The sequence below is a fragment of the Temnothorax nylanderi genome, unplaced genomic scaffold (assembly GCF_030848795.1).
Source record: "Temnothorax nylanderi isolate EJ_2023f unplaced genomic scaffold, tnyl_v1.0 TNYL_tig0006_pilon, whole genome shotgun sequence".
Classification (NCBI taxonomy): Eukaryota; Metazoa; Arthropoda; class Insecta; order Hymenoptera; family Formicidae; genus Temnothorax; species Temnothorax nylanderi.
In genome coordinates, this window is record NW_027249068.1 from 1,902,528 (window position 1) to 1,916,044 (window position 13,517).

The 13,517-nt window shown below is 48.0% G+C and overlaps 1 protein-coding gene across 5 annotated transcripts in view; it reads right to left on the minus strand.

The window, feature by feature from the left end:
• Positions 1 to 8,228, minus strand: part of Cic (Putative transcription factor capicua) — a 51,720-nt gene extending 43,492 nt beyond the window's left edge. For all 5 annotated transcript variants that reach the window (XM_071716395.1, XM_071716401.1, XM_071716399.1 and 2 more), the window contains exon 1: positions 7,186 to 8,228. The gene's annotated coding sequence lies outside the window, so the exon portion shown is untranslated. The remainder of the gene's footprint in view (positions 1 to 7,185) is intronic.
• Between the last annotated feature and the right edge of the window lie 5,289 nt (positions 8,229 to 13,517).

Below are 13,517 nucleotides of genomic sequence, written 5' to 3' on the forward strand. Positions count from 1 at the left end.
CAGCGAGTCACGAAAATGCAATTCAGTTATAGCGAAAAATCTGATAAATTTATAACGTAAAATTGCGACAAAAAAAAGCTGCTTTAGTAAAAAATGTAAGGACGATTGCAGTTTCGCATTTCGAGTTCGCCAATTTTGTCCGATCGATTGGTCTATCGCTTATAAATTATGTCACGACCACAAACAAGATTGGAAAAAAAAAAGACAAATTATTCATTTTATTCACCTGATAACTGATCGTAACTGATATCATAATTAAATAAAAGTCCACCGTTCACGTAAAGTCCGAAATTATCGAATATCAGTGCAGAGATATTGTTTTAGAAGCCAAGTTTTTTCATATCTTATTGTTAAAGACAGATCCACAGACCAAGCAAAGAGCGCGTGAACGGACACGAGTGAAATAACTAGCTTCAATGAGCGTGCACAACGTCGCGAATACAAACGAGTCCAAATTCACATCAACGAACATACGGTTCCTATCTCGTTGATGCGTCAAAGGAAAAGCGCGAGTGCTCGCTCGCGATCCGTTCCGTCCTTGCTGAGCTCGTGGCTCGGATCCGCGCGGATCGTTGACGCGCGGACGATACTTATTCGCGTACCTGCCGACGACACGAGCGGACACATACGCTCGTATCTGAAAATATTTCATTCAATGTGCCGTACGTACGGCATGTGCCAACCATTGACCGTGGACGATGTCTAACGCGCGTCTATAAGCCTAGTCTGTCGTCTATTAAAAGAGTGCTCGGCTGCAATCTTGCGATTACACGTACCTGCCGTGTGCGCTCGCGACGCACCACCCGTACAACAGCGTTACGCGCGCGCGTGTATGTGTTATATGCGTGTGAACGCGCTTGCGCGCGCGCGCGCATGTACGTACGTATGTGTGCGCAAGCCAACGGCGGTTGCGTGTTCGCGCGGGCGTCTCGACGCGCTTCCTCGTGGCCTTTGTGAGCGTCGCCGCCCGCCCGGTTAGCAACAGATTTCACCAGGATCGGACGAGCCGTCAAATAAGAAGGACCCCCGGCACCCCGTGGCCTAGAGAAGGAGGAAGCGAGAGAGAGCGAGAGAGGGAGAGAGCTCTTATCCGCTTTATTCCGAGCGAAGATGTGGGTAACACGAATCGATCCGCGAATACGGAACGAAGAAGGCGGGCGCGTCGCTTGACAATTCCCGCTTAATTCTCTTTCTGATGAAACGACACTCCGCAAGTCGATCATTTAAGAATACGAACGCGAAAAACGACCGGCCTTCGTGAAGGACATAACGTTACGTTTTACATGCCTCTTTATTCTCGTAGTAGAGATGTAAAAGACTGACAATTTGTCGTGAAAACCATTTTAAGTAAAACAATTCGTATAAATATTTTTTTAGATCTATAAATGTGAGCACTAAATGTTAGACATTTATTAATGCTATAATAAATTTATGATTCAAATGATAATATTAATTATTTAACAGATTTAGCTAGAACTTAATTTCAATTTTGAGAAGGCAAAAGAAAATAAAATTATAAGAAATATTATAATTAGTTACAATGAAAAATATCTCGCGATTTAAATATATTCTTTATTTTAGTGTCGAAGGTTTTATTTATGAAAACTTTACCATATGAAAAGTCTACTTATTGTTGGAAAGGTCACTGCTTATTGTTAGAATAGTATCTTACAGCTATTTTCATTAATCAAAGATTTTTTTATTTGTCTCCAGCAAGTGATCAATATTTTACACTCGTTACGAAAGAATGATACAGCGTCTGGATATATGTAATATCTAATAAAATTATATAAATAAATTGGCTAACATAATATCCAATAAAGTTAAATGAATAAATATACAATTAAGGAGCCATGTGTATATAAATTATATATTAAATAAAATATCTCCTTTTCCCAGCGAAATGTTTCTGATTTAAAGATTCTCCATTTAAATTTAATCAATTCTTCGCTTTATCATGTCACCTACAAGTGTCAGGTATTCAGGTGTAGAACATTCGCTCGTTTATCTCCAAAGCAGAAAATGACATTGATTGTTTTAGCTCGGGATTACAGGTATAATACTTTCCGAGAAACCGAGAGACGTCGTCTCACGTCAAGTGCTCGGGGATAATATCGGGACAAGTGACGAGGGGTGCCTCTCGCGTAGATTCGGTTCGACCTCGCGGAGATTCCGCGGAAGAGAAGATACACACCTCGCTTCTCGATGCGTCAACGTCGTCGGTTTTATCGTACGTGGGGACGGGGGGAGGGGGGGGAGATTGCGACCACCTAGTTCGTCGCTCGTGCGTGCTGCATCGTTGACCCGTGCACAGCGAAAGTTCTTTTGTTCGCCGATGAATCAAGATCCCATGCGCTTACGCGATTCGCATTTGCGAAACGCTCTACATAAGGGCGATACGTCGTAATGTATCGTGTGTAACACTCGTGTGTAACACTCGCTTTGGTGCTCGTGCGTCGAACAGGATCTCATCATCTGTCCCTTCATGACTATTCCCTCACTTTTGATATCGTTTACTATGTAATTTCCGTCCATGTGCACATATAAAGCAAAAATAAAACAAGGTAGAAAGTCAGACCGTTCTTTAAAACGTAGAAAAATCGTGGAAAAAATTCTTCGCCAAAACATGATTTCATTATAATTATTAACAATGTTTAAAAAAATAACAGAAGAATTAAATATTTTTAATAAGATGTTCTTATCCAAAAAATATATTTTTATGTATCTATAGATAAGTAAAATAATACAAATAATACATAAATACATAAATATATAATATGTATAAAATAAATAAATAATAAATAATATACATTTTCTTAAATATATCTCTTGTTTTCCCTATGAAATATTTCTTATGTATATGTAAAATATTGTTCTGATGGTAAAGAATTTTTTTCTGGTACCCTCTCATCAGCAACTATCTGACTATAAGCCTTTATTTATATACGGCATACATGCCTGGTGATACTTAGAACCGATGACGTTTAGCGCAAAGAGTACGGGCTTGACTGTCGGTGCCCGGCGCACACTCCGCGCACGTCACCCTTTCTCTGTCTCTCTTTCTTTCTCTGCGTCTCTCTCTCTCTCTCTCTCTCTCTCTCTCTCTCTCCTTCCTCTCTTTCTCTCTCTGATTCATCCGCGATGCCGGGGCCGGGCTCTCATAAACGCGTTCGATCCCGTGGAGCTCACGTGCCGTAAATTATTCGGTGAGAATAGGAGAGGAGCTGTGTCGTGACGCATGCGCCGGCACGCTCGATGCAGAAATTAAACCTGCGACGAGGATCGTCTCCGCGATCCAAATAACTTGTCACGGAGAAACAGGTTTCTACGGGGGTCGCACACGTGCGCACTCGCCCGCGAGTGCGCGCGCGCGCGCACAGATAGACGGTGGTGCATATTGTATAGATATTCGCAAATAGACGGTCCCCGATTCCGTACCACGGAATTTTCTCGGTAAGAAAGGATAATCGATCTCTCGAATTCTTCTAATCTGATGAGTTCTATTATCGAAATGCTAAAATATGATTAAATCATTAACGTGATAATATAATTTCATTATATAATCCGATCGAAAGTAAGACGTATCAAATGTTAAAAGTGGACGTGTTGGGAGTTTTAATTCCTCGCTAGTACCACGATTAATCGTTTCTTAATCTATGCATAAATTACAGATTCAATTAAGACACAATTAAATTGTTGTAACGTTGAAGCGTGAAGCCTTTGCGAGAGACTAAATCGGGACGTCCAAATCGGAGTTTGTCTGCGGTTTACAGCCGCGGAGTCAAAGCGTAGTGGAAATCTTTTCGCGCGGTCCAGAAGCGAAAATCTCAAAGTAATCTAATCCACGGGCGTTTACGCGCAATTAGCGGCGTTAAGTTGAGCGGCGATTACGGGGCGAACCGCGAAACGCGGCCGGGCCGCAGAGGCGGATAACGATCCGCGAGTATTTACGTCGCCGGTTGATTAAAACGATTCCGACGGTCGTCTACCTCCTGCCCCGATGTCTATTTTCAAGTAGGATCCCGTGTAACTCGCGTGGTCGGCGCATTTACATTTTGAATTTACAGTTCGCACACGCATGCACGCACGCACGCACGCACGCCACGTCACGTCACGTCACGCGTGCGGTTTCGCGCCAGCCGCGCGTAACACGGAGAACCTAATTGCATTTTCACCTACGCCTTCAACCGGCGAACGATCGTCCGTTTCTAACGCTTTTCCCTTTTTCCTTTTCCTACCTCTCCCCTCTCCTCTCTCTCCCCCGCGCCGACGGCATGACGAAATCGAGCGGTCAGTGCGCTTCGAAAAGATTGAAAGAAAAAAGGATTGCTCGCCCGGTTGTACAATAAGCCTGAACCCTGTCTCAAATCTATCCTGACGGTTTCTTTGATTTTATAAACGGTTTACATTAAATCGTATAATTTATTTATAATGAAACGCAAAGTTTCAGGCATAGAAACAAAATGCGTTTTTTACATTTTTTATTTAAACTGGTTATTTGTACTTTTGGTTTTCTAGATTCTTTATAACTCTTTAATAATTTTAATAGATTTAACAGATTTTAAATACGTTCAAGATTATGTATAAAAGTGTCTTGGATTTCATGCATATAGTCGCGGTATTATTTTTCTTGCATTGCACACACGTAATCGCCGGAAATTATATAATAATTAGTAATAATATAGGTATAATAATATAAACATAAGTGTGATTATAGAAAATAACCATTCATTCATTAAAATCTTTATCATAACTTGTTTCATTTATCCTCGTCGAATTAAAAAATTTGTTTTCTGATGCAAATAGTCGGATAATAAGTGATAATGGACCGCTATTTAAATTGATCACCGCGTATCGGCGCTTGCTCCAGAAGAACAATGATTAAGTATCAGTGTCAACCTTGCGACGTAAGAAAATTCGACGCGTCCGTCACAACGTAGCCATTTTTTAACGTTTTTATCCGAGCCGTTGCTCGTCGCGTTATCAGCGGCGACGCGTATAATTCCCGACAGCGCAACGAGACGCGATCCGCAAGAGTGAACTTTTCCCATTGTGTTACGCGAAAGCGACTCTCGCGCACGCAATTCTTAATACGGAAAGGGGGGAATCGGCCGAGACTCACGCCGCGTGCAACGCGATCGACGACGTAACGCCGCGCCGCGCGCTTCCCTTTCCCTCTCGACCTTATCCGCGATTCAGCGACGAGAGTCGGAGCACATGTTCGCCGTCGTCTCTCGCCGGATCGTCGATTCCCCCGGTCGGTCGATCGACCGACGAATGGACGATAAGACGCGTTCCACGACGATCAGCGCGCGACCCGGTTGTCGTGACTCGGCCCGGCCCGGCCGTGGGGATCATCGTCTCCCGGTCTCTCCTAAACAAAGAACTCTAGCTGACAACACGCGGCGACCCTGACTCCGTTCCTTATTACGATCTACGGTAACTACGGTACGAATATAGGAAGACGAACGTATCTCTCACTTGGTTGCGCGCGAATATGCGGGTTTAATTCTATACGTTAACTCTCACGATTGTAAAAATCATTATTATTATTATTATTAAAAGAAAATTGTTTCGTTACATTTTACGGTGGACGTTTGAATCGTTCTCTCGAGAGTTGTCCAACGATTCAATTTAAAGAATAAAGATAAAAATGAAAAAACGCAACTGGAACTCGCGCGCGCGCTGAACTAATTGACGTTAAAACGAAAAAAAGGCACGTTCGCGCACAACCGATTCTTGGACTTTCCCTCCTCCGCTTCTTCTCCCTTCGCTCTTCTATCTACAAATCTACATAAGGAAATTTCACAGCCTGGGGGTAAGCGACGCGCGGAGAACGGCCGGGGGAGGGGGGTCGCGAAATATTACGGCACACATGAGACGTCTCGCGGCTCGCGGCAACCGTGCCGCGTATTCACGCGATAATAACGCCTCCGGGGGCCTCTTATCGATGCACCACCACGTTAAAGAGCCGGCGAGCCATCAGCGTGCAGCAACTGGCCGAAGTGGCGTATCGATTCGCGGACGCGTCGCCGTTGCCGCGCGCGATTCCCGAGGGATGAACTCGCCGTTGCCGCGCGCGAAAACGAGCCGGTGTTACCGAGCGCGAGTCCCGACAAGAGAATCCTCCCCCTCCCCCTCCGTTTCCCCCGCAAGATCCACCTCAATCGCGCGATTCGATGACGAAACCGTAGCGCGAATTTTCAGGGTAAAAATTGATTTCGATCAAATGTACAAAAGCGTGGAATCGAATAAAGAAAAATCGAGTAAAAATAAGACATAAAGAAACGAAAAACGATTCGTTCCGAGATTTAAAATCAATTAATTACGATTCGGGAAAGTCTCGCGTGATTTTCCAAATATTCGAGAATACACACGTTCGCACACTTTTCGGGTTCCAACCACCCCGATGGAATAACCTTTCGTCGTTTTGCAAGTGTTCTCGATCCTCTAGCGAGTCCTGCGAGACTTCAAAATAATGTAACACATTTGTTTGTCATTGTTAACTTCGGGTATACGTCGTTAGGTGCCATAGTGACCTATTTTTGAAAACGCGCCAGTCAAACAAGCGAGACAAACACACGCCGAGAGAGGCGGATACGTATCCGAAATCATATGATCTCTCTCTCTCTCTCGTTTCTCCTTTCCTTTATTTTTAAAAACACCCTACCCGTCGCGCGACGGCGAGCGGATCTATTTAATTAACGATCGCAGAACGGATCGTCCCCCGCGCGAGCATTAACTCCCTTTTCACTCCAGATAAACAGACGACTGTCCTCTCCGAAGAGAGAAGGGAGAGGAGGGAGGACTCGTCCGGCGGGGAAAGGACAAAGAGAATCGCTCGAATCTCCCATTCTTTGACATTCATGAAAATAATTCATAGAAGGTTAAAGTCACGCGTCTCTCCGTCACGCGCGCAGCAGCAATGACAAGAAGGGTCGACTCCCCGAACTACCTCATCGCGGGCATAAACATTTCCGTCACCACTCCGACGTCCGACCCGGAATGGTCGAATCCGGTAACGAGGCGGCGGAGGGAGCGGGGGACGAAGGGAGGCAGGAGCGGAGGAGGAGGAGGAGGAGGAGGAAGAGAAGAAAGTAAGATGCGAGCGCTTCAGCGTCCCTCCGTCCCGGAGGGAGGGAGGGAGAGAGGGAAAGGGTTGCAAGTCCTGGGGACGTTCTTTACCTGTAGGCTCCGCGGCGACGTGATCGCCAGTCCGAACAAAGGCGAGGAAACCGGCGCTTTGACTCGTCGTTGCTGTTGCCGTCGCTGCCACCGCCGCTGTCGTCGTCGTCGTCGTCGTCGTCGTCGTCGTCGTCGTCGTCGTCGTCGCCGCCGTCGTTGTAGTCACCAAGGAAGGAGGAAGAAGCGGGGGAGAGGAGGGGGAGGAGGAGGAAGAGGCGGAGGAGGAAGAGACGGCCGAGGGGGTGACGGAGAAGAGAAGGAGGAGGAAGCGAAGGAGACGACGGGCAAGGAGGTGGAGGAGGTGATCGCCAAGGAGTAGCAGCAGACGATAGGAGCTGATACACTCGTCGTTCCGGGCACCGCGACGGCGCTGCTGTCGTCGTCGTCGTCGCGTAGCACTCTCCTCGTTTGGAAACCACTATCGTAGCACCACCGCACCTTCCTCCATGTTGCCTGCACGCGAATTCGACAAAGGGCGCCACTGAGCATTGACGCGCACACACCAGGAAGAGAGCCACGATTGCCCCGAGCCCGCGGAGGAAACACAAGCGAGCGCCGAGCGGCCGAGCGAGCGCGGGACACGTCGTTGGCGCGGCGAGCGAGAGAGAGAGAGAGAGAAAGAGAGAGAGTGAAGGAGAGGGGGGCGAAGACAGGTAGCGGCCGATGGGCCGGAGGATCGAGAGGAGGCGGGGTAGGGGAAGGGGTAGATGATGCACGCACTCGCGGTCGCGATTCGCACCCGCACGTCGACGCGACGCACAATACCGCAGGTCCCGACGGTAACGACGGTATCTCTGTACTGAGTACCGAGAGAGAAAAGGCAGGGCCCGCGTTCACCGTCGTTTGAGTCGTTTCGTTTCACCGTGGACTATACGCGCGCGGAAAGCCCGCTCTCGCACGACTGCCGCCGAGCGCGAGGGAGAGAAAGACAGAGAAAGAGAGAGAGAGAGAGAAAAAGGGGTCCGTGACGTGCCGACGTTCACGGCTAGGCGCCATTTACAGATACTCGTAACACCGGCGGCGCGGATGACTCTCCACTCTCCCCGTATGGCGTATATCCCCGTTCGCTCTCCCCCCACCACTCGCGAGCGTCGCCCCCACCGCGCCGTCGCTCGAGTCTTGCCGCTCTTGCCTCTAGCTCGCGCCCCTTCTCTTCCTCTCTCTTCGTTCCGCGCTACGCTCCGGCCTACCCTCGTTCTCCATCTTCGTCGTTCGCGCTCGATCTTCGTTCCTCGTAATCCTCCCTCTCTCGCGCTCACGTTTCTTCTTTATGTCGAAACGAAAATTCAACAGTCTCTCTCTGTCGCGCGTGCGCGCATTCCTTCTCTCCGCTCGCTCACTCCCCGCGCCCCCCCCCCCCCCGATCCTACGATGCCACCCTCTTTCTCTCTTTCACGCACTCCTCCGCCGCGACATGCGTTTCCACTGTATCTCGGCGGTGTGCACGACTCCGTTCTCTCGATCCCTCTCTTTCTCCCGCCGCGTCGTAGCGCTCCTTCCTCGTTGCACCGACGGTTCCGTCCGACCTATCCCAATTACAACGAACGTCCTTGAGGTGACTAACACCTCGTCGCTCGCTTCTCGCGGGAGCAGTGACGTATGTAGGCTACGACGTTCCGCGGATGCCTACATTTCATTACAGACGTATGTTTTACGTATGTAAACTCGCGCAGGGAGAGGGGGCAGGAGACAGGTGGATGCGACGATCTTCACAGCTCGTTATATATACATCGCCTTATTACGTGCTTTTACCCTTCATACGGCAATCATTTTCATTTTCACTTTTACAGTGTACTCTTGGTATATCCTCGCCTCTCGCGCGCAAATATCTCTCTAATAGCGACGAGAGGAAAATCTCACAAATGACTCTTAACTCGAAAACCAGACGACTGAACCAACACGCGAATACAGTGAATGCTCGCGGAGCAAACGATGGAAAGAGATATAGCGACTTTTTGTCCCTGTATTTCCACGACGTAGAATCGCGATTGCATCATTTTTCGAAACCGAAAAACGAGAGAAAAGCGTCCCGTCGCGAAACCCTCTCTCGGGAACGAGCATCCGCTCGTCACGTACCTGAACGGATTGTACGAATGCATTGTGGGGGTGGGGGAGACGAAGGGTGAGTGAACAGGAGAGGCAGGCGGAGGCCGGAGGAGCGCGGAGAGACGAGAGTCGTCGCGAGGAAGGAAGGGGGAAACACGCGGAGAGCGGACCTTTCGTTGCCGAGGCGAACCACGCGACGGACGGTGGAGTCGGAGTCGCGTCGAGTCGAGTCGAGTCGAGCGGAGCCGGGCCCCCTCCGGAGGAGGGACGACGACGGGAGAGGACGGCCGAAGGCAGAAAGGAGCTATATGGCTTTCTTGAAATCGCCGGAGAAAACGCGCAGCGTGGCGCGACGGGCGGGAGGTGGGAACGGCAACGCAATCGGCCGAAGGGGGTGAGGGTGGGGGAAGAGGGTGGCAGCAACCTGGTTCCCGAGTGCTCGTTTACATGCATATGTGCGCTCGCGCGTGCGCGCGCGCGCGCGCGCGCATGTGAGAACGAACTGCCGGGAGAGGTTATTCACTGTTCCGCGGAAACAAATGCGTGCGAGCGCGCGCTCACGCGTGCGCGTGCACGCGTTTAATTACGACGGAGCGGCCGCGCGCGCTTTCGAGCGAGATCCGCTTGCGCGCGGAGGCGCGAACAGAACAATCGTGACGTAAGGACGGGCGATCGCGAGGGTGGCGGAAAGCGACGGAGACGTGTGGGACGCTTATACGTTTTGCGCGCTCGCGTTCCTTGGCGCACTAGTCGTCGCGTAATTTGGACGATTTCGGCTGCCGGCTGCCAGAATCAAAAAAAGAGAGAAAGAGAGAGAGAGAGAGAGAGAGAGAGAGAGAGAGAGAGAGAGAGAGAGAGAGAGAGGAGGGATCGAGGAATGCGGGAAGATACAGGCGTATAGCGAGAATCCGCGGATCCATGAATCTAGTGATTTATAAACGGACCGGGCTGCGCGTGGATTTAATTTAAGATGGAGATAATGATGGAAGAATTTAAAATAGGATTCCGCGCGCGTGCGATTTTGAAAGCTCGATTGAACGAGCGGGCTACCATCCACACGCAGAGATACTTTATATAGGATGATTCTTACCAATCTTACCCTTCCTTTCATTCTTACCTGTCGACGCTTTAGGGAGAAACGTCGATGAATATAGATTCCTTTAGGCTTTATTCTCACGTGATCCTGTCAGAAGTAAATTAACGAAAATGTTCAAAGTGCCTGTTTTTTCGCTCTAACGTACAATATTTTCTTACACGATCTGATGTTTACTAATACGTTATTATTTTAAAACGCGCTATAGCGCGTACGTTACAGCCGACATTTCAAGCATTTTCTTTAACAAACCTGTATTAGAACGCCGATTACGCCGTTTCTTCATAATAGATTTGATTAATACCTATTATATTATTGAGATAAATATATTGCGTGTCTAATTGCATAACAGACAAAAATTTTCCATTAATTGTGAGATATGTTTGTAATAAAGAGATAATATTATTTTTATACGAACTTGGAGACAATTTCATTCAAATAATATATGTATATCGATCACTCTTTTGTTATTAATTTCCGCGACTCAACGAACATTGATTCACCGGCCAACTGTTCCCTATTCTTAACTTGTTACGCATACGTTTTGCGTAGATTACAAATCATTATAAATATAAAACTATTGTGAGTAAGAGGATACGTGTATATGCAATATATAACACATTCGTTTAATTCACAAATTAATATCAAACCGACGCGACGCCCGATGATTAAAAATCTAAATCTTTTTTTAACTATAGGACACGCGCGCGTATCGATCGCATTCTTTTCTTATTTTTTAAGATTTACGTTGAAATTCCTCTCGATCAAATATAATTCTCCCTTCAATCTTTTCGCGTGCGTTCGCTCGGCTATTTCTGGTCCGCTCCACGCTCGAAATGCGTAAAGCGCGTACGGTGTCTTCAGGGTAAATCACGCCTGGACGCAGAATGCAGAACACATCCCGCGGAACGCGGCGCATCAAAACTGCATTTGTTTTAACGGGCGTTCCATTGAATCCGTCACGGTGAGTTATGTCGACCGCGCGGGGGTCGGCGAGCGGGGGATAAAGCGAGGCAAGTAATTTGCGTGTAAACAAATGCAGAACGTTCCACTGTACGTACGCCGCCGCGCGGTCGGCGCGGTCGGCGCGGTCGGCGCGACCGGCGCGATGACGGCCAAGATGCCGGTCATGCCGGTGTTGCCGGTCACGCGCGTTGCCGGAAGATCGAAATAACTGCATCACGCGCGTTCTCTGACGAATGTGTAGAAGAAGAAGAGAATCAATCGTCGAGATTCAAGTTAAATAATTTAAACAAATTGATACTTCGCGATAAAGGCAACTAATTTTTACATTTTTAGATATGTATTCGTAATCCTTTGAAAAAGTAATATTAATAAGTGAAACAGGACTGATATGATATGCAATCAATTAGAGAGAAAGACACACTTACGGTCCGGACTGGATCTCGGTAGTCTGATAATAGCATTGTGTAAATTTTGTATATATTTTCCAAAGTCAGTAAACAGCGCGTCGATTTTTTGAAAGAGTCATCGCATAGCGGACGGTTTTATGTATGTTTTGCGAAATTTAATTTCTTTTATATTTGTTTCACATTTTTATCCTGACGACGCCGACGGCGGCGTTGTTGTGTATGAAAGGGAAAACTACGCGTCACAGCAAAGGGTTAAGCAACATATTGAAAATATCCATCCAAACGGTCGACTAATTCTTCTGCGAAAAACCATCATATATTTTCGCCATGTAAAATGCGTTATTCACCTAAAGAACGGATTCAAAGTCTCATGTATCTTCTCTCCATGGCTGGTGGACGTCCTGGACGCGCGTTAAGTTGCGCGAAGTTGCGAAGTAAAAAAAACGTAAATAAACGCGCGTCCCGCGATTCATCGTGTATGCGTTTGTTTGTTTCGCGCGGTGAGTAAGCTCGCGGCTTGCCGCCGCGCGTCCAACGTGGACGCAACGCGCGTAAAATGCGTGCGACGCGTCGCGTATTTCCTCGGAGAGAGACGGAGAGGCGCAGCCGGCCGCGACCCGTGTCGCGTCGCGTCGCGTCGTCCGTGCCATGACGCATCGCCGTATTCGCCGTACTCGCCGTGACCGTTCGCGCGTGACTCGACCACGCACGCACGCACGTAATTGTACCTATAAACGTGTGGGCGAAAAAATTCTCACACACGGTTAAAAAAGCGCGAGCCACAACGGGACGGTGCGGCGGCGGCGCGACCGCGACGCGTCGTCGAACGAAACGCGACGCTCGTCGCCTTTTTCGCTCCGTTCGCTCGTGGGAACGAGACGCAGCGAGATAATTAAGATTGGTCGCTGTGTGCGTCTCTCGCGACTAATTGCGCGCCCCGGCGATATTTGAGACTAACGAGACACACGGACTCTGACGGCCGCGAATTCTCTCCCGGCTGCACACGTATGTGCGTATGTGCGCGCGATCTCGTTGAGGCGCGTCGCTGTGATAATCGCGGAGGACGATCGGGCGAGTGCGTGCGTCTCGCACGCGAGAAGGACTCCTCGCTGACGCTCCTCGATGGCGAATCCGCTCCGCGAATTTCGCACGTCCCCGTAATTATACGAGACGGTGTAGCGTTTCTGTTATTACTCGTCCCGCCGCGAGTTTTACTGCACAAAAAGTATCAATCCTGAGGCAGTTGTAAAATGAACGTTGGCAGAGGATCGGTCTTGCCCTTCTGTTGCGCAAGAATCTTTCGGATCACTGACCTCTTCCGTCAAATATTTAATCTGAATTCCATTATATTTCTTTAACAATTTTACTTTTAATTTCGAAAACTCCAAGCAAAATTAACTTATACGAAGTATAATTTCAAAAATATGCCGATATAATTAAAAGAAAAACACTGAGAAAGCTTGTTTCTTCAACATGAATCCCGAGAAGCTTTCACGTAATAAATTAAGAACCAAGTAATTCTAATGATACATTTTTCCTCGATTCGCGTTGAATTCTCAGAACCAAGAGGAATTGACATTTCGCATGGTTGCGGGCTCTGATGTGATTTTAATTTGCGCGAACCCGGCATTTGAGACCGATATCGAAGGCATCGGTCTGTAACGACAATGGCTGCGTTCGCTTTGGGTGCTTTCGTGCTGAAAGCATCACTCCATCTTTTTTCAACGTGTAATGAGCAATAAAGATCGACTGACGCTTTCAGCAGGAAAGCGCCCAAAGCGAACGCAGCCAATGTCGACAATGTTGTTTGCCGCACATGT